General features: G+C 49.8%; 1 protein-coding gene across 2 annotated transcripts in view; it reads left to right on the top strand.

Annotated features, from left to right (window-relative positions):
• Positions 1 to 223: 223 nt before the first annotated feature.
• Positions 224 to 22,675, top strand: part of FBLN2 (fibulin 2) — a 117,343-nt gene continuing 94,891 nt past the window's right edge. Inside the window, exon 1 of one of the 2 annotated variants that reach the window (XM_062585379.1) lies at positions 224 to 234. The gene's annotated coding sequence lies outside the window, so the exon portion shown is untranslated. Of the gene's footprint in view, positions 235 to 15,969; positions 15,989 to 22,675 lie in introns of those variants that run through there. The other variant, XM_062585381.1, reaches the window with a different exon arrangement.

Raw genomic sequence — 22,675 nt, 5'->3', positions numbered from 1 at the left:
GCGCTAGGGGGGCAAATTACGTTAAAAAGCATGAAAAACTTGTTGGAAAATTGCTGGTACCTTTAAAAAGGCCCAGATCTGTTCATCATTTTGAAATATGCACAGAGGCTCATACAGATGCTGCTACTGTCCTCACCACGGTATTCAGCATGTCAGTAATGGCTGTATTGGGAAAGAGAATCGAAGTTAAACTGGAGGATGATCACTCATTGCCTGTCTCTGCTGCAACTTCTGGTAAGTAATCGATCTTCTTTCTGGTTACCACAACACAGCAAGCACATCTGACTGACACTTTAAAGTCAAGTATCTCCTGTCATTCTCCTAGTAAGAAAATTCAGATGTTGTGGAATTTATATTCCAATACAATCAAATTAACATTTTGGTAAGAAGCTTTGCACAGCTGATAAATGCTTCTAAGTGAGGCAGACTAATGAGAATTATCTTTAAAAAATCAGCTAGCATAAGCAAGACAAAACATGCAATTCATTAAGTAACCCCATATGATCTTTTGAGTTCCAAAAACTCTTCAGCTCAAAAAAATGCTGATTAGGAGGAGGCTTGTAGCTAAAAGAAATCCTGTGGTTAACAACACCAGAAGAAAACAGGACTGTAACTTCCTTTGGCAGCACAGGAAAAGCTGTGCTGCACAGCTAGCTGGAGGCTGGAGACGCTGTTGCAGAAATGCTGTGAACAGGCTGGTGTGCATCTTTCAATACGCCTGTGCTGGGAAAGCTTTGCAAAAGCTGAATCAACAGTACCTGACTTGTTCGAGGGAGCTGCAGGAGCCACCCCAGCTCCGGGGCGCGAGCGAGCCCACGGGTTCAAGGTGGCTGCTCAGAATCGCCTCTGTGCGTCTCGCCCGACGCTGGCGAGGCCTGGGAGGCTGCTGCTGCCTGGGCTTCCAAAACCCCCTCGCTGCTTCCTCGGATGGGCACCAGTCACTTCCAATGTCCTGTGGGTAGTTAATAAAATTAGGTGCTTGGAAAAACTTGATAATGTGAAGTATACTGGAACATTTCTTGGATCAGACTCCTGCATTACTCATGCATCATTAATTCTCAAAATATTAAGGGAACATTTCTTAATATTGAGCCTATTCCGTTAAAGAGATACAAAACAGCTTGCTTGGTTTAAACTACAGTGTACCACTCGCACTGTAGGCTCAGCAGTTGTGCAGCGCAAGGGCAGGCAGGATACTCGACTGGGCTGCTCAGGTAGAAAAGACATGCTGGACTTGCAGCACAAGTTTCTTTTACACTCTGGCATATGCATGTTTTGTTGGTCCAGAACTGCAACATCTTGTTGTTGCTCATGTTACTTAACTCTTATGTAGGGCTTTCGGTTGTCACAGAATACTAATCTAAGCTCTACTCAGCATCTCTTGTATGGCTAAACCACTAAAACTTTACCTGCAAGTTTGAGTTTGAAGAGAATGTGGATTTATTAGTAATGATCTTAGGACTACAGCTGCTCTCCTTGGTTTTTTTCTCATTGGTTCCTGAGTTCTGTGCAGGCTCTCCGCTTTTCCAGGCTTCGTGCTGCCTTGTCGTTTTCTCTGCGTTCGTTACTGCGATGCCACAAATGCAAGTAGAGCTTTAAGCAAGCCTAGTTTTCCCACTGGTATACCTCGGTACGTGACTCTTTTGCCTGCTGCTTCACTGCGCATGTCACGGCTCCTGTGAAACTGATTGCTGTGCGCAGTACTTAATAACCGCAAAGAAGCCGGGAGCGTGTCAGCTGCAGATCAGCAAAAAGCTGTTTTATGAAGTTATTTTACTGAGTGGATATTGCTGTCCCCTGTGTTTTATGACAGTCTTTTTGGAGGGAATACAGAATTAGTAGATCGCTAAGGACTTCATTTATGAGTGGTTGATGGCTTTCTGCATTAACGACCCTTAATTAGATGGTCTATTTGTAGACACCTTTTGAAATTATAGCCCAAGATGGAAGTGGAAGGCAACAAAAACCGGCAAGGGCTATTATCCAGCTAGGGTCAGAAGTCAGGTAAGGGTAAATAGCGAGCTCCCCAGGCTGCCGAGAGGACCTCCGCGGCACGCGTCTCCTGCGTTTCCCCTGGACTCCTGCAAAGGACTACACGGAAAATGTAAAACGCAGACTTCGGATAGGACATGGATACTTTTGATAGGCCACCAGCCGGAAATTGAGTAGGTTGGCTCGAGAGAATTTGTTTTGGGAAGTGCAATGAGGGCAAGTGAGTCAAACCCTGGCTATTTTTCAGTGCCCATGCCAGCAAGCCAGAGTGGCAGCGGGCTCCAGGGAGCTTTGAGACAAACCTTCCATCACCACAACAGCTCTCACATTTCTGACTCGTCAATGCTGATGGAACAGAGAAAGTGAGGGACCTCCATGTGAAATTTGCTGGTCGTGTGGCTATTCAACATCCTAGCAGGATAGGAATTTCAAATGCAATATTTTTTCAACAGTTTTCTAGTCTTTGCCATGCTGAGTGAGTGGGGAATCCCTCCCGGGAAACCGCTGTGAAGGGATGGTTAACCATGATAGGGACAATTTTGAATATAAACTTAGGTTACCTAAATGCCTGCTGCAAAAAAAGGTTTATTAAAAAGGGCCAGCAAGGGGGTGAAGAGTAAATAAGTGCACTGTTAAACTAATGAAACCCATATGCTTGTATTTACAATACATAATAATAAAAATGAATTAAATTTATTGAAAAGCTAAAGAAGCAGATGAACGAATGGCTCCAGATATCCTGAAGTAATGTCTGAAATGTGAATATTGATATTTTTCCCATTTCTCCCCTTCTGTAAATCACGCCTAAATAAGGCATTTGGTAGAAGAGAACATAATTTTGCCTTTGAGGTCATTCAAATGAATGAAGCAAGCCTAACGTGAGAGGTACCTGTTGGCTGCTGCAATTACTTGAGATTGCAGAGAACTGAGGAGTCAAAAATGACACTTGTCATTGTGATGGAAGCTGAGTTGGAAAGCAATTTATATCCAAATCTGCACAAGTTCAGCTGATAAGCTAAGCTTTTCCTAAAAATGCAAGCAATAGAATTTTTTCCTGGGCTGAAATTACAAATCTAGGGTTTGGGGAATCCAGAAATAGTTGCAGTCAGAAAGCACTTCTAATACCAGAGAAATCCTCTTCCTTCTCTTTTGTTTTCTCGTTCCTTACATAGAGGAAGAATTAAAAAAAGGAAAGGAGGAAAAATAAAAGCCTTTATGAGCTTGATGCCATGTTTATGGCAAAGCTATATTTAGGGGAAGAATTTTCCTTCCTTTGCTAAAAGGTTTGGGCTGCTCGTTGCTGTGCACCTGCTCTCGGAGCGGCTGCTGCTAGCGCCCTTGGCTGCTTTGCAGGTCTGGCCGATTAGCCCATCTTTCTCTGCCAGTGATGTCATTTAATTGGGCAAACTACGTCTTGTAAATACTGCTAGCTGAGGGCTTGAGTTTCAGGCTTCCTGCCAGAAAAAAGCATGCCAGAATTTCCCTCGTTCTCAGTGGCACTTTGAAGTGATGGAGCTACCAACTCAGTCTGGGCGAGGCGGGCGGCCTCCCTGCCCCGGGCGGCGGTGCCTCGGAGCAGACTGCCGCCGGCGCCGGCTGCCTGTGCGGGCCGGGGCGCAGGCGCGCGGCTGGGCGGACGGTGGCTGCGCACCCTGCGGCGCTCCTGTTTGCGACTAAAAGCTAAGGGACCAAACTGCGATTTGGGGCCAGCCCCAAAGGAGACGGTAATTTCTGACCTCAGGAGCAGGGAAGAGGCTCTCTGTGCTGGTGGTTGCTCGGGCTGTCAGAGGGAGATGGGAGATGCTCGGTTCACGCGCTGTGCAATAGATGCCGTCTCTGCCAGTGATGCTGGAGCTGAGATGGGGCCCTAGCGTGCACCTAGAGTCAGGTTGTCTTTCTGCGATGCAGTTTATGTATCGTGATGTTACCTAATGTACAAGGTGTGTATCATGCGCCTTGGTCACACGTGCAGGCAGGTGATGCACACCAATGCTTGGCTGAATGGCTGTAGGACGTATTTTCTTCTCTGCCTTTCTTTTTATATGTATTTTTTAGGGGATTGGGGTTTTTTGTTATTCTTATTTTTCTGATCTCCTTTTTAGTGAGCAGAAATAAATATACCATTTAACTGGCTTCCCTGTTCTGCCTCTCCATGAGTAGGGCAAATTGCAAAAATTCGTTCATGTAAGTGCACTGCTTTGAACCTCCATCTGGATTAAATGCAAATATTCCTTCACCTCGCTGCAGTAATGCATCAACCTGCAGCACTGAGTCAATATGCTGAAATTTGGTCCTTACAGGGCCCCTGAAATGCTCTGGAAAATGCACTGTAATCCAGAACTTCACTTCCCTTATCACTGCCAGGGTAATTGTCACCAGTGTAGCTTCCTTTGAGCCTTCCTTAAAGTCAAAAAGCTTTGAATATTCATCACACTTAGTTTAATTAGTTGTGGCCTCTTAGATGGAAGGTTTAAATAGCTGGCAGCTATCCTCCCTTCAGAAATGGTCACTTCACCAGTTTAAGCTGTCTGTACCCGACCAGTGCATAGCAACAAAAGATGCGTGTTTTTGAAAAGACTCTTAAGGGTTTGAACCAAGGATTTTTCACAACACAGTTTCACACTTACAGTTCAAAGCTTGTAGTATTTTTTCTGCAGTAATGCAGTATTTCTGCATTATGAAATAATGAAAATTAAGCACATAATGGAGAAAATGAATGTAGATCTACCAGAACTATGCTAGTTAACATCAGATAAGGACTTGGCTTTCAGCTTCAATGTATTATTTAATTACAGAAGGTTTTAAACTGCAAACCTCCTGCTATATATTTTGACCACATTGCAACATCTTCAGCTAAAAGTCTGCCAAAGGGTTTGTGGCCAAAGCTTTTCCTGTGGAGCAATATGAGCTCCATGTTACATTGGTAACAGCACTGAAAAATAGCCTTGACGTTCGTGATCAGAGAGGGTATCCCGAGCATCACATAAATGCGGATTACGTGGCACTCGTTTGCTGGCTGGAGCGGGGCTCCATCGCGGCGCGGCGGACGACTGACTGTTACAAACCACCAATGCCCATCTGCTTCCCTCGTGTCACGTTGTAAAGGCATTAATGGAGCACAACTACGGTTCATTCCTGGCTTACCAGGTGAAAGGAAATCTTTCGCCTCCAAAAACTGAATTAAAATTGGAATCCTGTTCTTGATTCACCAGGACTAAAGTAAAGGTTCATTTTATGATTCAGCCTTAGAGAGAATATCTGTATTTTCCTGTTTCTTCTCAGTAACCAAAAAGGTTCATTTTGGAGGATCACATTACCTATTCCCATGAGGTGCACAATATGTTTTAGTGTTTTTTAATTAGTGTAGCCTTTACAATCTCCAATAAATGTCATACTGCTTCATTTTATAATTAAATCTCCCCTTCAGGGAGATCTGAAAATCTCTCTTTTGTCATATGTGAAGTGTAAAAGAGAACTGCAAATTTACATTACTGTGGGCAAACAACAGGTCTGTTTAGAAAACAAACTTTAAACTATTGTATCAAGCTGCTTTTTATTCAGTGCTGTGTTGATGCCACGTAACAGGAACCCTGGAGATAAAAGACATTCTCTCTTCGCAGACCAGGGAATGGCCTTGCATAAACCACAGCGTTGGTTTGTTATTTGAAGATAAAGGTCTCCACAAGCTAAGAAAGACAACATTAACTCAGGTCTCAAGATCTCAGTACTGAGGGAAAAACACAAATTTACATGTCAAGACTTTCGGTAACTACGGAAGAACTCGAATCTATTCACAGCCTTCTCCCACTCCTCAAACCCACACGTTGGTTGTTCAAAGTGCTTTGCGCACAGATATGGCTCATGAAAAATCATTTGGTAAATAACAGCTTGCAAGCTTAAATTTAGCACCTCAAAACTGCATGCGGAGACTACTGAAGTTCCACAGGAAAACTAAGTGCGAGGCAAGTGCCCGGTCCCGGCGTGGAAATAGGGTGTTCTCTGTCCCAGGGTTGTTCCCTGCAGGATCCTCAAGCTGTTCCCAAGCTCTAAATAAACATCACAGCTCCCCTGTAAGGTAAATAAGGGACTGCCCACACCTAAAATGCATCACCTCCAGGAGGAATTCAACAGGAACGTGCCTAGAAGCACGGCAGAGCAGCTGCCGGTGCTCCCCAGCCGTCTGCTACCCCTTCCAAGCCCCCCCCCCCAAGCAGGATTACTCCCCCATTTTGTTCTTGTTACTTTATAGAGCTGGAGTTTTAACTGCAATTTTCTTCTCTTGGGAGACAGTCCTGTTACTTACTCTTTTTCCTAGTCTGAAACTTTCCCCTGTATTGAGGCTTACGAGCTTCTAGCAAGCAACCTAGGCTCACTATGCACCTGAGGGCCGTGCTGCCATTCAGAGAGACTTGGACAGGCTGGAGAGCTGGGCAGAGAGGAACCTCCGGAGGTTCAACAAGGGCAAGGGCAGAGTCCTGCACCTAGGGAGAAATAACCCTAGGCACCAGTACAAGCTGGGGGCTGAACAGCTGGAGAGCAGCTCTGCAGAGAAGGACCCAGGAGTACTGGTGGATGAGAAGCTGACCATGAGCCAGCAAGGTGACCTTGTGGCCAAGAAGGCCAATGGTCTCCTGGGCTGCATTAGGCAGAGTGTTGCCAGCAGGTAGAGGGAGGTTTTCCTGCCGCTCTCCTCAGCCCTGGTGAGACCTCATCTCGAGTCCTGTGTCCAGTTCTGGGCTCCCCAGTACAAGAGAGACATGGAGCTACTGGAGAGAGTCCAGCGTAGGGCTACAAGGATGATCAGAGGGCTGGAGCATCTGCCCTGTGAGGAACGGCTGTGAGAGCTGGGCCTCTTCAGCCTGGGAAGGAGAAGGCTGAGGGGGGATCTTATCAATGTGTATAAGTACCTGAAGGGAGAGTGTCAGGGGGAATGGGGACAAACTCTTTTCAGTTGTCCCATGTGACAGGACGAGAGGCAATGGGCAGAAACTGAAGCACAGGAAGTTCCGCCTGACCGTGAGGGGGAATTTCTTCCCTGTGAGTGTGACGGAGCACTGGCACAGGTTGCCCAGAGAGGTTGTGGAGTCTCCTTCTCTGGAGATCTTCAAGGCCCGCCTGGATGCAACCCTGTCTAACATGCTCGAGGTGACCCTGCTGAGCAGGGGGGGTGCACTAGATGATCTCCAGAGGTCCCTGCCAGCCTTACTGATTCTATGATTCTATGATATACGTTACTTCTCTTCAGATAGTTTTAAACTCAATATTTTTGTCTTTCTCTTCATTAATTCCTTGTTCTCTTAATCTCAGCTACGCAAATCATACTGGGAACCCCTGCTCCTTTTATACCATGTTTTCAGAGCTGATCTTACTTAAATCTCTCCTAATCTTTCTGCATGTGGAATGGATCCTTTCTGCCAGAGCAAACACGGCTTTCTCTACCAGCCCTGGCAGAGGCCTGTTTGCAGGGTTTGGTGGTGGAGCCATCTCTTCACAGGTAGCCCAAAGCAACCCAGAAAACATGTCTTACTTGTCTCCTCTGATTTCTCATGGGCTCCTTTCACCAGTGAGGTTCAGCCTCAGAGTTTTTTCTTTTTCTGAAAGGAGGGGGTTCTCCTAAGCGGCATGTCCTTGCATTTCTGAGTTTGCCATTTTCAGTTCAGATTTGTCCTCCTGTAGGTCTCTTTGTGGCACTTACTCCAGCTGCTGGCAGGTCTTTCCAGCTTTTCCCAGGGTGGTTTGCACCCCTGGGGGTGGTTTGTCCCCTGGTCAGGGTGCGATAAACAGTCCCAGGCCTGTGTGGCCACAAAGCAAAGCTGCAAGCACTGCAGGAGCAAAGGCAGCCCCGTCTCGCCGGGGAAGGGCTCCGCTTGCCTCCCGTGCAAGGTGCCGTGCCAGCCCGCACGGCCATGTCCCCTCCACCTTGTGCTGAGCCTGGGGCAAGGGCGGATCTTCCCTTGCCCTGGTAGCAGGAATTTGTGCAGGCTGAACTCCAAGTGTGGGCGCTGCTTTGTTCCTTCTCCTCCTCCCCTGGGCGAGGGCAAAGCGTGTGCCCGCTGCGGCCGTTCCCGAAAGCCCGGCGGGCCAGCAGGTAGCGTGGCGTAAGCATGGCCTTCCTGATGAGCTCAGCATCTCCCCGGAGACCCGAGCGTGCCGAGAGCAGGGACCAGGCTGCAGCAGCTCAGACCTTCACAGCAGGGCTGATGCTGGTTGTTCCTTCTTTTTTTTCTGTTGCCTATAAATTTTCTCGGGCATTATTAAGAAGAAACGGGGATGTCCCTAAACTGTTTACATCTGCTCTCTGAATCTTATGGAAAACACCCAGCCCAGTTTCAGCAGAGAAAGTGCAGGCAGCTGTGGAAGGGCCGTTGCTCTGCTGCGTAGGGTCATCTATTCCCTGCTGCAGGAGCAGGAGCAGGAGCAGGAGCAGGAGCGGGGGGCGCCGCGGCGGCCGCACGTTTCAGCACGCTTGGTGGCCGCAGTACGAGCTAACCAAGGGCACAGAGTAGTTTCACTCTGCCTACTCATCTAGGCCCCAGTGTTCATAAATCCAGAGAGCGAGCACGCACTTTAAAAGGGATCCTATTAAACGGTTCGGCTCCGAAGCTGCAGTCCCAGCTGAGCTGGAAAAAAATAAAGGAAACAGTTGAGTTTGATTTCTGCAAGGGAGGTGGCTTCAGGGATACTTCTTCACTCTGAACTGAGAGGCTTCGTGCGAAGGCGGCACGTTTGCGCGGGAGGACCTCGCTGCACAGTCTCCGCGGCTCGCGAGGTGGTTGTGCTGAGAGCTGCAGGGGCGGGTCGCCAGCAACGGGGTGGCTTTGCCGCTGCGGACGTGACTTCCACGTGGCTGGTGGAGACCCCTCACAAGCCGAGGCCAGCAGTAACCCGCTCAATGTGCCCTTCAGCCTTCCAAGGCTTGGTCATTGGGTCTCTGTGCTGCTTTATTGGCTCCACGTCGCATCAGCTGCGGAGAGCCTCGGGCAGGCGGCCCCGGCGCGCGACGCGTGCGTGTCGAGTGAGCAGCGCCCCGCACCCGCAGCAAACGCGGTGAAGCGGTGCGAGGGCTCCCCGGGCTGTGAGATCCTGCCCGAGGGTGGAGAACCCCAGAAGGCTCAAACGGCATTTCAGTCTGTATTTGCCAGCAATTAGACGAGATAAAAATAGCAGCAGGCTTATTTCTGATGGTGCCGGTTTTGAAGTGCCGTGCGTCTCCCGGAGACTCACGGAGCAGGAACTGCTGAACGTCGCTTGCAGGGAAGCGTGTAAACACCGGATGAAAGCTGTGACTTGCTTCAGGGATGAAGACACCATCTTTCCATTTCTGGTTGTTAATGGGGTGTGTGAAGGGGATCGGGAGCATGTGACAGGACCTATACGGAAATATTCAGGAAGCGTGTCTCAGAAGTCCCAAAATTAAACCTCGGCAAAGCATTTTGGGCTTGGAGAAAAGGAAAGGAGGAGACGCAGCATCGGCTGGCATGTGCGAAACATGCACCGGGGACCCACGGCAGCGAGCTCCATGTTCTACAAGAGCGGGGACACGAGAGTGCAAAAGCCAGCCGGCGCAGCCCTGTGCCGGGGCGCGGCGCGGGGCAGCACGCCGCGCCGCGGGGCGCAGGGGCAGCCTGCCGGCCCCGGCTCCTCGGCGGCCGCGTATCGCTCCGGGCCACGGGCACGCGCTCTTCTTGGAAGCAAGCGTAGGAACTGTTAATTTTAGGGTAGCTGTACAAATATGAGCACCACGCTGCTGGGAACAGAAATATTGGCACAAAAAAGAAAGCCACCGGCAGTAGAAGATGAGCAGATAAAATTCAGGGGTCGAGAAAAGGGACGCCAAGGTGCAGCGTACTTGGGGTTAAAAGCCTGGCAAGCCCTTGCTCGCACTAGAAGAGCGGGGGATTAAAAAAAGCGCATACAAACTGAGGGAGGGCTTGAAGATACGCCCGTCCCCTTGGCGGGGGGACGCAGCCCGCTCCCGTCTCGTCTGCGGTGCAACGTGCGGCTCCGCGGCCGAGCGTCGCCGCGCTGCCTCTGCTCCTGGGGCGGCAGCCGCCAGGCTGGCGGGACGCCGCCTTGGATCCCTGCCCCGCACTGAAATCCCGGCTGCTCCTGGGAGGCAGTGGTCCAGCGTTGCCAGACAGGGGCCCTTTCCTGCCTGTTTTTCCTTTGCTGTCAGTCGCTTGGCTCGTTTTCCTGCCTGCCAGTTGCTCAGTCGGTGCCCTCTGGAAGATGCCTGATGCCAAGTTGCTGCTTGCACTGGCAAGCCCCTGCCCCCGGCTCGGCGCGCCGTGCCAGCCGCGCCGCGCAGCCGTGCCGCCTCGCTCCGCAGGCGAATAGGTGCGCGGCACTTTCCTCCTTGTTCACCCCTCTGCCTAGCCAAAAGCTTTCCTTTCGTTTTTCCATCTTCGTGTGCTATCAACTCTCTGCACAGAAATGCTTCTTGCTTGCTCTCTGTTGCATGCAAAATATTCCCGGACTCCGAATTCCTCCGGGCTGCAGGGACACCTATTTACCCTGTCAGTAAGTGCTCTCGAGGTAAACTAGTCTTGTGGCATTAATCTGTCCCATGCATGTGCACGGGGCAAAGTCATAAGGGGACTCCAGATGTCCAAAACTGAAGTGATCCTTAACAAGGAGAGCTACGTAGAGTGTGCAGCAGCTGCACATGGCATTTAAGCCACGCTCATGAGTCTGACTGCTTGACTTCTGCTCCATTTACTTTTTTTCTTGCAACCTGTGACCATCCTGGGTTTCACACTGGCTATTCTTTGGTATCCTACCTATTGCCTTATCCAGCAAGGCACATAGTGCTGACAGAGCTCTGCACCCACAGGGAGCTCTGCTGACGTGAGCAGAGCTGTACGTGGGTGCAGAAACCCACATAAAAAGAGCCCACACAGAAAGAGCCCGTGGGCTCTGGGTCCCCTACTTGGCAACCCTCAATATTTGCAATGTTCTGCTGACATTTCTGATGCTATTATCCTTCCTAAATTAAGAGCATGTTCCAGAATCTTAATGCAAAGCACTACTCGGTAGATAACTTCATGTGGTGAAACACGTCAGTGGTCATTCTTACTTTGAGTATTAGTTTTGTTTTGGTTACAACCTGCATGTAATTTGCTGCAGCAAACCTGAAGTGGATTTTGACAGTCGGTGTTAGTCAGCTCATCCACCACCAAAGAGGGAACGCTGCATCTGTTTTCTGCAAATTCCTAAGGTCAATGCAGAAGCCTTCCTAAAAAAGAAAGCAGGAAAAAGGAGCTGGTTGCTTAGATGACGTCTGAATCGTTCCTCACTGTCAAGTTTTCAGGATCCTGGGAGAGGGGCTGTGATTGCAGGGAGGGAACAGGACAGGCTGGCAGTGGATGACCGGCAGAAAGGCAGCTCTGGCTGCTGCTGCACCTTCGTACGGATGTCGGGGTCAAGCCATTGCTGCCTCGTCAGAAGTTCACCCAAAGTGAGGGTTTGGACTTGGGCTGCTGTGGGGTTTCATTGCACGCATCATTGACGAAAATGAAGGTTACCAACCTTGGAGCGGGGCACGTTGCTGCAGGCTGTTCGGCCGCGGCGGGTAGAGGCAGCGCCCGGCCCGGGCGGAGGCGATGCCCGGGCGGCTCAGCGGGCCGTCGGCTCAGCGGCCCTGGCGGGCAGCGCAGCGCTGCTCTCGGCGGGTTCGGCACGCTGCGCCGCAGCCGCCTTCCTCCGCGGGGCGCGAACGGGGCGAGCAAGCGCTCTGCAGCGAGAGCCACGCTTTCGGCCGCATGCTTGGCAACTGCGAAAAAGCCTGGGAACAAGGAATGGTTTCCAGCCTGTTTCCAAGATAAAGATCATTTTCCTGCTATTTGTCCCAAAGAGCGCTTTGTTCTTAGCTTTGAGTACATTTCCCAGACACTTTCAGTAAAATACAAGAATCTGAAAGAACAGCTTATCAAATATTGCTTATAATTGCTCTTGCTTTGTCAGTGCATTAAATTAATAGCCGGTCACTGCAGGACATGCTTGCTCCTCACTCAGTGAATTATGCTTTACTGTTTCACATGTGCAAGCTTAATTCCTCCAAGGGCACTGAATAGGTATAACAGTGCTGAATTTGGCCAGCTACCTGCAGAAAAACAGGCTGATAATAAAGAACAGCTGATGCTGTTTTCCTCCTAAACCGTCCAAACAGGTAATTCTCATGCCATGTTCACCCAGCAGAGCAGGAACCGTCTCTCTCAACTTCCTGCTTGTTGGAGGCCAGCCACGCAGGTCACAGCAGTCTCCGCAAGCCCTGGCTGCCAGCAAGCTCCAGAACACCTCCGGAGCAGTACGAGCTGGGATGTTCAGAGCAGACATATACTATAATTGATTTGTTTGGATTAGGCTAATCTTTGAATTGTGCAATTTTTCTTGCTTGAAATGCATTAGAATATTGACTCTCTGGTATTTCAAAGTAGCTACATCTGCTAATAACTTTTACTATGATGTGAGCTATACATTTCTTTTATTTCCCAGCACTCTGGCATTGCAAGAGCAGGCAGGCTGTTGAACGGCCTCGCGTTGGCCAAGCAGGCATTGTTTGCTGGTACTTTGTGACAGCTTCCCAAATTCCTCAAAGCCACGGTTGGATAAGGACATGTGAAAATATTTCAGTCTGCTTCTGCCCACGCTTGACAGTTGTTCGGCTCTGCTCAGTGGCTATTCAATAAGACCAGCACTACTTTAAAGTGGGAATGCTGTGGCCATATGGAAAAGATAGTCACTGAACAGACGTGGCAAAATAGCTCCTTCGATTTGCAGTGGCCAGAAAAAAGGGGTAGAGGACACTGGTGCTGCAGTTCCCACTGGTCTGCAATTAGGAAATCATTGCTTAGGAAATACAAAAGACTTTTTTGGCATAATCTCAGGAATTCTAAAATGTCACATCTCCTCTCCCCTGATTTTTCCCACTTCTCTTTTGTTTGGCTTTTGTTTGGAAAAGCTCCAGTTGCTTGAAGTTCTCTAGACTGAACTCTACCATGTATGGAGGCCTTTCTGTGTGTCTTGATTTACTGTCTGTGCCTTGGGAGGAGCGACGGCCGCACGCCCACCCCTCTGCCCTTGGCTGGGACATTCATGTTGTCCTTTCAGTGTTTAGCCCAAACTTTGCTCTCAACCTGTCAAAACGGTCCTTAATACCTTCAGAAGTCCCCTCCATGGCATGAGCTTCAGGGTCAGTTTTGCCTGCTGCCCGTGAGGAGGGAGGGTGCTCTGAGCCCAGACACAGCGGTTCTTCGATGCCCAGTGGAGAGCTCAGTTTCAGGAGTGTTGGAGATGCAAAAAAAGGCTTAATGAAAGTCGAGAAGAACGTTTTTCCTTAAGTCAGACTTCCCAAGAGTTAGTTTTGTTTTCCAAAACCAGTCCCTGAGTGGGTACGTGCTAATCCCACCAATGAGTAGGACCATTCTTTATTCTGCGCAGATTCACACGGCCTGCCTTACCCTTTCTGTCCTCGGATGATGTTTTTTGTCAGTTTATTTCATTCAGAAATGATGGCTATTTCCTTTTAGCTTCACTTATAAACTTCTGTATGCATTAGTTCTTCAATGTCACTTGAAGTCAAAGCAAAATATTTTAAGTGTTCTTATCATATTAACCTCCCTCCCCCGCTTTCTCAGGCAAATTTTTACTCAGGCAAAAGTGTGTGAAAGCACTGCCTGAGGAAAGGCCACCAGACTAGGACTCCATCTTTCAATGTAGGCCTAAGACTCCCGTGGTTCATGTAGGTTAACACTGTCATGGTGCTCTGCAGTGGAGATGAGCTGGCATTTTCACGACAAACATTTTGCTCTGCTATGCTGAGGAGTTTATATGCCTTATGGTAAGGTCCTCTGAAGCTGCGATTTATCTGTTATTGCTGTTTTACACTGATATATACATGGATGAAATGATCTGACCTAGTGGTATGTCAGGAGAAGATTGGTAGAGCGAGGAAGAGTCCGGCCCCTGCATCACAGATACACGCCCTGACAGCGATGTTGCTCTTCAGCTCCATCCTTAGCTGTGTCCTGCGAGACATGAGACTGGCACCCTGCACACCCACTGCCCAGCACCCGCCTGCTGCAGGTGCACCCACAAACCCGCGTTCCCACCTCAAATCACCCATCGCCGTGGGTTCAGCTTGGGGTATAGTAAGGGCTTCGGGAATGCTACTGTAATAACAATACAGCAGTGGTGAGTGATGAAAAGGATGTTTTAATTTCCATCTTCAGCGGGTCTCGGTGTCAGCATCTCCGGCTGCAGGCCTCTGCCTGTGTTGGCTATTGATGGAGCAAAAGTGGTGATAACAATTGGAGAGTATTTTAGGGAGACAAAGCTCTCACAGAGGCAGATTCAGCTTGCAGCCCCCTCAGACCTGAGGAAGGATTTGGCTTGTTCAATATTTTCCCATCTGTTGGTCTGATTAAAGCCATCTTCGCTTCACTGAAGCCACCGTGGCTTTAACAGGTCTACTGCCAGAGTGATTTCAGGAGTCTTCTGGGATTCCTGTTTTCAATTTACCAGGGTCATGGGTGGACTCTCCAGGTCTGCCCCAGCCAGGGTGACTCAGCCCCGGGGCTCGCAGTCAGCTGATGTGGCTCCTTCCCAGCTCAGCCACAGCCTATCGTGCAGAGCCCAGAGGAAGCGTTACCACTGGGCACCGCTGCGGCGGAGCTCGGTGATGGCTCACGACAGGCGTGCGCTGACCGGACGACTGAAGGAGGCCGCTAATGCCTCCCTCAGAGCAGCAGTGCCCAGATCTCGTCTTCGCCGAGGTAGAGAGAAACCTGACTCCTCCAGCCAGTAATTCCCCATGTCTTTCTAAGCTTTCCTTTTTCCTGCTGAGGAAATTCAAGACTGCGTAAGACCATTTTTGGAGGGTTGATTGTTTCCTCACAAAATAAATAGCATTCTTCTTTCTGGCTGAAGTGACACAAAGATTTTGTGCAGTTGCAGTAGCCTGAGGGTGTCCGGCAGCGATGGGCCGTGAACCCCAGCCCCACGCGTGCTGCCGCGTTGCACAATGCGACGGTTCCACTTTCCCAAGCTTTGGCCCATGTCAGAGGCAGGATACCACATTACTCAGAAATGGAAATTCTTACGCCGCTGCTTTTCCATAACCGCATGCACACGCTGTCTGTGCAGACGGCAGACAGGCCTGTGAGCAGGGACTGCGCGGGGCCGGGGGCAGCCCCCTCTCCCCGGTCCCCAGGTAACGTCATGTTTTCACCCGCTCAACCACCGGAGCAGAGCCGCGTCCTCCTCGCGCCAGCCGGGGCCGAGCTGCCAGCGCGGAGCGCCAGGCTTCCCTGGCCCTTCCCGTGCCCGCGTGGGTGACCCGAGCTGTCCCCTGCGCATCCTTCGGCGGGGCCCGAGCAGAGGCAAGCGGCGGGGCCTGGGTGCCCAGGGCGCGTTTGCTCTTTCCCGTCCTCCCAGAACTGGGCCTGGGGAAGCTCCGCAGCGGGAACACCCCCCCGGGTGGGTTTTCCTGCAGCGCCTGCCCCGTACCTGGAGCGGAGCGGTGGGAACGGCGGGGGCGCGCGCCTGCCGCGAGCTCCCCGCACCCCGGCCGCGGGCAGCCGGCGTCGCCCCGGGGCGGCTCGCGGCTCCCGCGCAAGGGAGAAGGCGCCGGGGTTGCGCCTAGGACCCTCTCAGGGATGGCTTCTCGACGACATAGCGCGGCGGAGACTTCGCTCTTCCCAAGGGCTTCTCTCTCGTTTATACCAGGGTGGGTTTCCATGAACAGTCTCTGCTGCCGTGTAACCGTGCTAACCGGACGGCCTGCACGCAGAGAGCAGGATCCCGAGCAGCGCCCGCGCTCCGCGGGCTGCGGCCGGGGGCGGCGGGGGGGACGCGCCTCCCGCGCGGGGCAGCCCCGCCGGCCGGCTGGGAAACGCGCCGCGCCGCCGGGCAGCCCCGCCGCGGCTTTCCGGTCCCTCCCCCCGGCTCCCGGGGGGCCCCGGCCCCGCGGAGCGGCGGAGCGCGGCGCGGAGCGGCGGTAAGCGGCGGTAAGCGGCGAGCGCGGCGCGGAGCCCCGGGCGCGGCCCCCGCGGCGGCGCCGGGGCCGGGGCGGGCTCCAGCCCCCGGCACGGGGCAGGCGATCCAAAGCCGTTTCCTGGCTACCGGGACAAATATGCAAATATTTCCTTAATCTTGTAATTTTTTTTTTCTCTGAAAGTGGCAAATTGTCAAAGCACAAAAGTTGCTGAAGATGTTTCAGAACTGTTGCTTTACTGAAAACAACTCCCTGGGCGGAGGCGCGAGCAGCCTGCGGTTCAGGGGAGGGGGACACGCTTCTGAATGAAATGTCATTTGGAGGTGGGGAGATCTGGCCAAATCGTTCCATAAATGTGTTCTCCAAGTTGCACGGAGCTGCTCGCCTCGTCTGAGCTTAACGAAAACCAGTGGGAGGTTTGAAACGAAGAGGAAAAAATATGCGGGATAACTAGGAAAAGCGTGTGCTGCCTGGCGGTGGTGGCGTGCGCGGGCGAGCGCTGCGGGCGCTCGCGCTCCCGGTGAGCCTGCTGCACGGAGCTGGGCCGCGGTGCCGTGGGGAGCAGGCTTGGAGGAACAGAGAAGTCCAGCTCCCCGCAGCAGAGCCACTCATGGCATGTTCAGCGCTGGAACCGGAGCCAGTCTGGGCTCTGCCCCCACTTCTCCTCTCGCCTTATCTCGGCCTCCTGTCACTCAAAGGCTTATGCTGGAGCCTGGCCGTCCCGTGCAGCGCCAAGCGGCCCCCGGGCCTGCGGCCCGAGAGGCAGCGCCGGGCGCGTGGTCCCTACCACCTGCTGGAAGGTCCTTGGGTGGGCTTTTCTCTAACCGCTCGGTGCAGAAGGAAGAGCCGTTATCGTTACAGAGCTGTGGTAGTGCTGCCTTTCTTTGGCTCTTGCTTGGCGTGCAGAGGTGACGAGGCAGGTGCTTGAGAGTGTCTCTGCCCCTACAGCTCCTGACGGGATCGTCAGCACCGAAAGCCTCTGCTTTCCCACATCTCCTAAGGGAAGGCGTTTTGTGGAGCATCTTTGTCCCTCCTGTGGCAGAGGGAGGCTGTGGGCACCGTTCATGTACAGATGAGACACTGGTTTACTACTGACTTGATTACAGCGTGATTTAACAAAGGGGAAAAAAATCATTATAGTTCGTGGTATACGGTTAGTGGGTATAGAATTACCTGAGAAACATACAGCTTTATAGACATGAAACATCCTTATTGCTGGACGGATGAAATTATTTTTACTATGAAAGATTTTTCCCTAATGGCAGAATGGGACCTACAGAGGCCAAAAAAGGCCCTTTTTTTAACTGCTTCTTTTCCCAAATGGAATCATCTGGGCCTGCAAAATCACTTTGAAGACATAGCTACACCAGCATTAATAGGGCTGCTGTTGGCATAAAAATAGCATCCAAAAATCACACCCTTAATTGACATTACTGTGTTGGCAAAACTTTTCCAGTGCTGCCTTATTCTTCAACAATCGTATTATTTTAACTGTATCCATATATTCTGTCTCATGGACAAAGGCTCTGACCAAGATTTGATGAATTCATTGTGGTGGCTGGAGCTTCACCTGCTCCAGTAAAGACCAGAACCTGATGCCAAAGCTGCTGGAGCCTGCAGTCCCTCCCTCATCCTGGTAACTCCTCAGTGATTCCACTTTCATGGCTCTGCAGGACTGGGTCTGCTGCAGGGGATAGCCTTGCAAACTATGCTGGGATAAAGAACAGGTAAAAGTGAGCCTTGCAGAATATTTAGGTGGTAGGAAAAATGCTTTCCATTTCCATGATTAGAGAGATTCCCCCACTATTATCTATTCATCCATCTACTCCGTTCAACATAACACCTCAGCTGCATTTGGTGGTCGTGTTGTATCATAGACTTCTTCTGAGTTAAACTGATCTGATCCAACATAAGCTCGATAAAACACTTTCCTGTTCTATTTTGTGTGCAGTCAGTGTTGGGCAGCCTGTCCCATCCTATCTGATGGCACCCAGGGTGATGTTCCAGCACCATCAGCACCTTCTGTCCTGCTCACGTGTGCAGCAGTGGAGGACTAGCAACCCATGGACCAGAAGGGTGGTTGGGTGAGTGTAGCTGAGGGAAGACTGTGTCTGTCATGTCCTTTGGATACACTAGAAAAGACCTGTGACCATGCTCATGTACTCGTGAGTACTCATGAAAGTAGCTTTTCCTGTGTATGGCAAGGTGAAGCCCACTAGACATCCACTGATGGCTTTTGGCTCTGGGAATAGATTGTTGTAGAGCAGCAATGCAGTGAGAAGATCACCTCTTCTCTTTCACTGTCATTCTGGATGGCATTTAGCTCTGCTATTATACTTTTCTGAATTTTTGTGTTTTGCTGGACAGTTCCTCAATGATCGGCAGGACAGAGCTGGGACACATCTGTGCTGTCAGAACATCTGTGCTCCATGGTGGTCTGTTCCTCAGGATTTGTGGAAGTGGAGAGTAGTTACATCCCAGATCCAGGCACTGGCCTGCTTTCTCTTTCAATTTCCTTCTGCAGAACGCTTACAAAAGTGAAAGACCTTTTTCACATCAAAATTCATGCTTTTGGGGATCTTTTTTTATATCTCTAAAGGCTCCTATGGCTCTTACTGCTGTACTATCTGATATCTGCTCTCAGTTCTAAAAGTTACTACAGCAGGCTTTGGGAATGAAGCATAGCTTGGTGTCCCTGCTAGAATCCTTGCGTCCTTAGATTTTATATCCTGTGCTAACCAAGCAAAGCCCACCGCCAGCCTTGCCCTTTCATGGCTGCTGCTTTCCTTTACACTAGGCGATGACAGACGTTTGAAATGTTGGTCTCTGTCAAGCTGCTCTTGAGGAGTTTTCCGATGCCTTAGAGTTTCTTCCTCTGGTCTATGAGTAAGAGCTGAGATTTAACTTCTTCTGGCAAAACCAGAAGAGTTCGGTGGTTGTTGAAGGACTTACTGTGGGCACAAGCTTTCTTACAGCTGCCTTCTGGCTTTTGAGTGCCATGCTCTGAAGAAACTGGAGTGCTGCTAACTGAAACCCCTGCCATGCAGGGGTCTGCTTGCTTCCTTGATGAGTTTTAGTGGCCATTGCCCTCAGGGGATGTCTTGTCTCCTCTAGAGGTGGCCACTGTTTTTGGTGGTCTGGAACCCCCCTGCTTCTGAGAGCTCCCCTACCTTCCTCTCCCAGGAGGTGAGCTGTGTGGAGGTGTTTCTTTTCTAAGCCCTAAGCAGATCCCAAGTGGCAGAAAGAACTTTGACTCTTATTTATTCTAACTCTTATCACCTCTTAGAGGTACCAACAATCCATGTGTTTAGCATGAGACCCTGATATGGCGATACGGTCTCATGCATTCACTTTTGTTTCGCTCTTCCCCTTATTCTCCTGCACTAGCGGAAATTTGGATTTCCTGCCAGCATATTGGCATAATATTAACTTTTTTTTTTCCCACTGGATGTGACATGGTTGCCTTTAATAACAAGGGCCTGGTTTTAATATCTGAGGAGTTCCTTTCTAATTCCATGTTCATATAGATCAGGAGCTAAAAGAAGGAGATTTCCGAAGGAGGCTTTCCAAAGAATGGTTTGTTTCCTCCTGCTTATGGTGGTGTGGCGTTCTTGGAAGAAATCAAATTATTGAAGGAAAGATAAAGCCCATTCAGGTTATGAAGAAATTGCATTATGGCCTGGATCTGCTCCTTCCTCCGCAGAAGATGATTAGAGCAAGATCAGACCCTTTGAGTTAACTTTTTATTCTTGTGTGTTACAAACCTAAGATATTATTCACTAAAATCAAGCTGTGCTAATTAAATCTCCTGATCTGCTTGAAGAAAGCCATACATTACTGTCTGACTTGCTTGCTAATGAACTCTATGGATTCAATCCAAAATCAGAGAGATGTTAAAGTACTGTCACTGATCCATGCATGCATGCAACTCTCACTGACTTCCTGGTCCAGATGTGACCTCCAGGCTTCCCCAAGTAGAGGCGATTATGGAAGTAAATGTTTGACTGAGAGATGTCACTGACATTTATTGCTGGGTGTGCTACAGCCTGTGGCTTTCATCAGTGTGGTCTCCGTTTTTATGAATGAAGGCAGGCAATGACTGCTGTGCTGTCCCGACTGGTGCCAGGAATTTGGTACTGGAGAGATGTGGGTGGAGATGAGAGCATGAGAAGTGCAGGGCGGTCCCACGATGCAACAGCTGTGGGTCAAACCCTGATGTGATGTCGGGCTCCTCCATCAGGAGGCGGCCTGTGCTACGGGGACCTTGGAGGGAAGATATGGTGAAGAAGTACAAGTCTCATGCTCCTTTTTTTTTTTTTTGCAAAGAGAAGGTGTAAAAATTGTCTCTTCTCACTTCAGAGGCCTCCTTCCTGTCTATTTTGCTGGAATTTGTTTTTTCTTTGATCCTTAACATGGAACTTCTTTTAGTTCAGTTTTGTTTTTCATTCTGGTTGACTGTTCAGGGAACACACTTTGGAGACAAGGAGTTGGCTTCTAGCCTTTTTTCCTGAATCAGCAAAACACTTAATAACCAGTAACTCTTTACACCCATGCATGGCTAGTCAAAGAAGGGTCTTAACCTAGTTTTGTCTAGATTTGTGATGGAAGGAGATAGTGGAAGCAATTCCTGAGCCATGGATACATGATTTTTTTTGGAAGTAGAAAATACGAGCAGCAAAGGTGATCTCCCCAACAGTGCTGGCAGAAGCCCTTATGGGTATTCCTAATCCACCTCACTGTAAAGTCAGCCAGGTTAGCTCAAACCACCTTTGTTTTTGACTTAAATTAGCTGACTTTGCAGTAAGGCAGTGAATGTTCTCTCTGTCCCTCCTGCCAGATGTGCGGGGGGACTACCAGCCAGCTGCTGGTCCTCGGCCAACTTCTGCTCTCGCCAGACCCAGCAAAGATTGCTGTGGCCCCTCTAGGCTTTGCTTAAATGACAGCTGAGCCATTTGTCCAGTATCAGTTTAACCGCGTTTGTCAGACAGAATCAGCTTAAGATGTGCCCCTTACACTCATGTTAGTGATGTCCTAAATTGTTCCAGTTTGGCACCTCTCCCCCCATTTCTTAGCTCAGATCCCATTAACAGTTTTTTCTGGGAAATTTTGCAGGTCGCCAGTGCACTGTGGTAGCCGTAAGGACTGGGGCCAGTCGAATTCCTTAAGGGTGTCTATGTGGTTCAGACTGAACAATTTAGTGTTTAAGTCACTATTTTACCCCTTGACAGACAGTCCTGTTCAGCTACCTGAGTATTTGTGAAGTATTTAGGAAGAGACTGGATATGCATGCATAGACAGAGATTTAAAGGCTGCCTATGAGATTTGAATTCCCATTTAAATTAAACTGCAATTTAGCACTCATGTTTTTGTGACCATCCCATTCAAAATGTTTTATAGAAACAACTTCCATGATTTTTGCTTTTCTGTACTATGTGCTGGACTTTGGAGGCCACGTTACACATAAAGAAAAGCTGGTAGCTGAAAAAGCATCGTTTCGTTTTGCTGGTATCATAAATGCTTTAGATAAGAGGGAGACACAACACACACAAAACTCTGCAGTGCTGTGTAGCCTGAAACCTTTAAATACATGACTGGAATGGCAAAAAAAATCATTTTTGCAAATCATGATTTTTAAAAAGAATTAAAAACAACTGCTTAGAAGTGATTGATTACAGTAACTTGTGAGCACTGCAATGCTTCATCCACTCACACTAGTATTTCAAATGATTTGAAGTTGTTTGTGCAAGATTTGCTTTTACCATGTCATTAAATGTCATGGATTTATTCCAGCTGTCCTCCCTGAATGTGTCACTCGTGATGGATTTTGCACGGGAACAGACTGCCAGATTTGAATTTTGACTCCAAAGCCCAATTTTGTTTTGTTTCTAATATAGCTGTCCTTTGCAGAATGTATTGCTGGCTTCTAATGCAGCTGGCAGAGAAGATGCTAGCGACTCTGCTAGGCAGGGTTGCTGGGCCTGGCTGGAGCTTTATGAACCCCCTTGATGCTGGGATGGGGAGGGTGATATCGGTGCCCTCCAGGGAAGACCGCGGCTGGACCTGCCCCCCGGAAGGCGCTGTGCCGCTGCCATCCCTGCCCCGGGCAGGAGGTAGCAGCCCTCCTACCTGCAGGCTGCATAGCTTGCCCGAGCGCTTCCTAATTTGCCGTAGGCAAAATCAAGTGGATTATCTCAAGCCCCTGATTAGACTGTTGAAGGCGATCCTGCTGGCTGTGGGTTTTGTCTCTCACCTTGCTGAGGTGAGTCAGCGGGGCTGGTTAAGGACGAGCAGCTGGAGGGCTCCTTCCCGCACAGCCGCGCTGGGGCAGGGGGTGTCGCTGGGGCCTCCCTAATGACCTTAACGAAGTCAGTCATCAGAGGACAACATCTCTCTCGCTGAGCTGCTGGGACTTGCTCAGTGGCTCTTCCAGGTCTGTTGAGGCTTATTTTTCCCTTGATCAGCTTTTGTAACCAGAATGCTTGTATTCAGCGAGCAGGTGAGGTTTTCAAGTCCTGAACTAATCTGCCTCGTGTGCGAGGCTCTGTTGTACAGTGAATATAATATACCATCTAATGATCTTTTCAGGAGTCAGTGCGATTAATGTTTAAAACTTGGATGGCAGCTTGGAAAGGGTGTAATGTGGTACCATAAAGAGCAAACTGATTTGGGGGATTACCTCTCAGTCCTGAA

This window comes from Rhea pennata, chromosome 12 (assembly GCF_028389875.1).
Source record: "Rhea pennata isolate bPtePen1 chromosome 12, bPtePen1.pri, whole genome shotgun sequence".
Classification (NCBI taxonomy): Eukaryota; Metazoa; Chordata; class Aves; order Rheiformes; family Rheidae; genus Rhea; species Rhea pennata.
The sequence above is the reverse complement of the archived record's forward strand: the minus strand, read 5'-3'. Positions and strand labels throughout refer to the sequence as shown.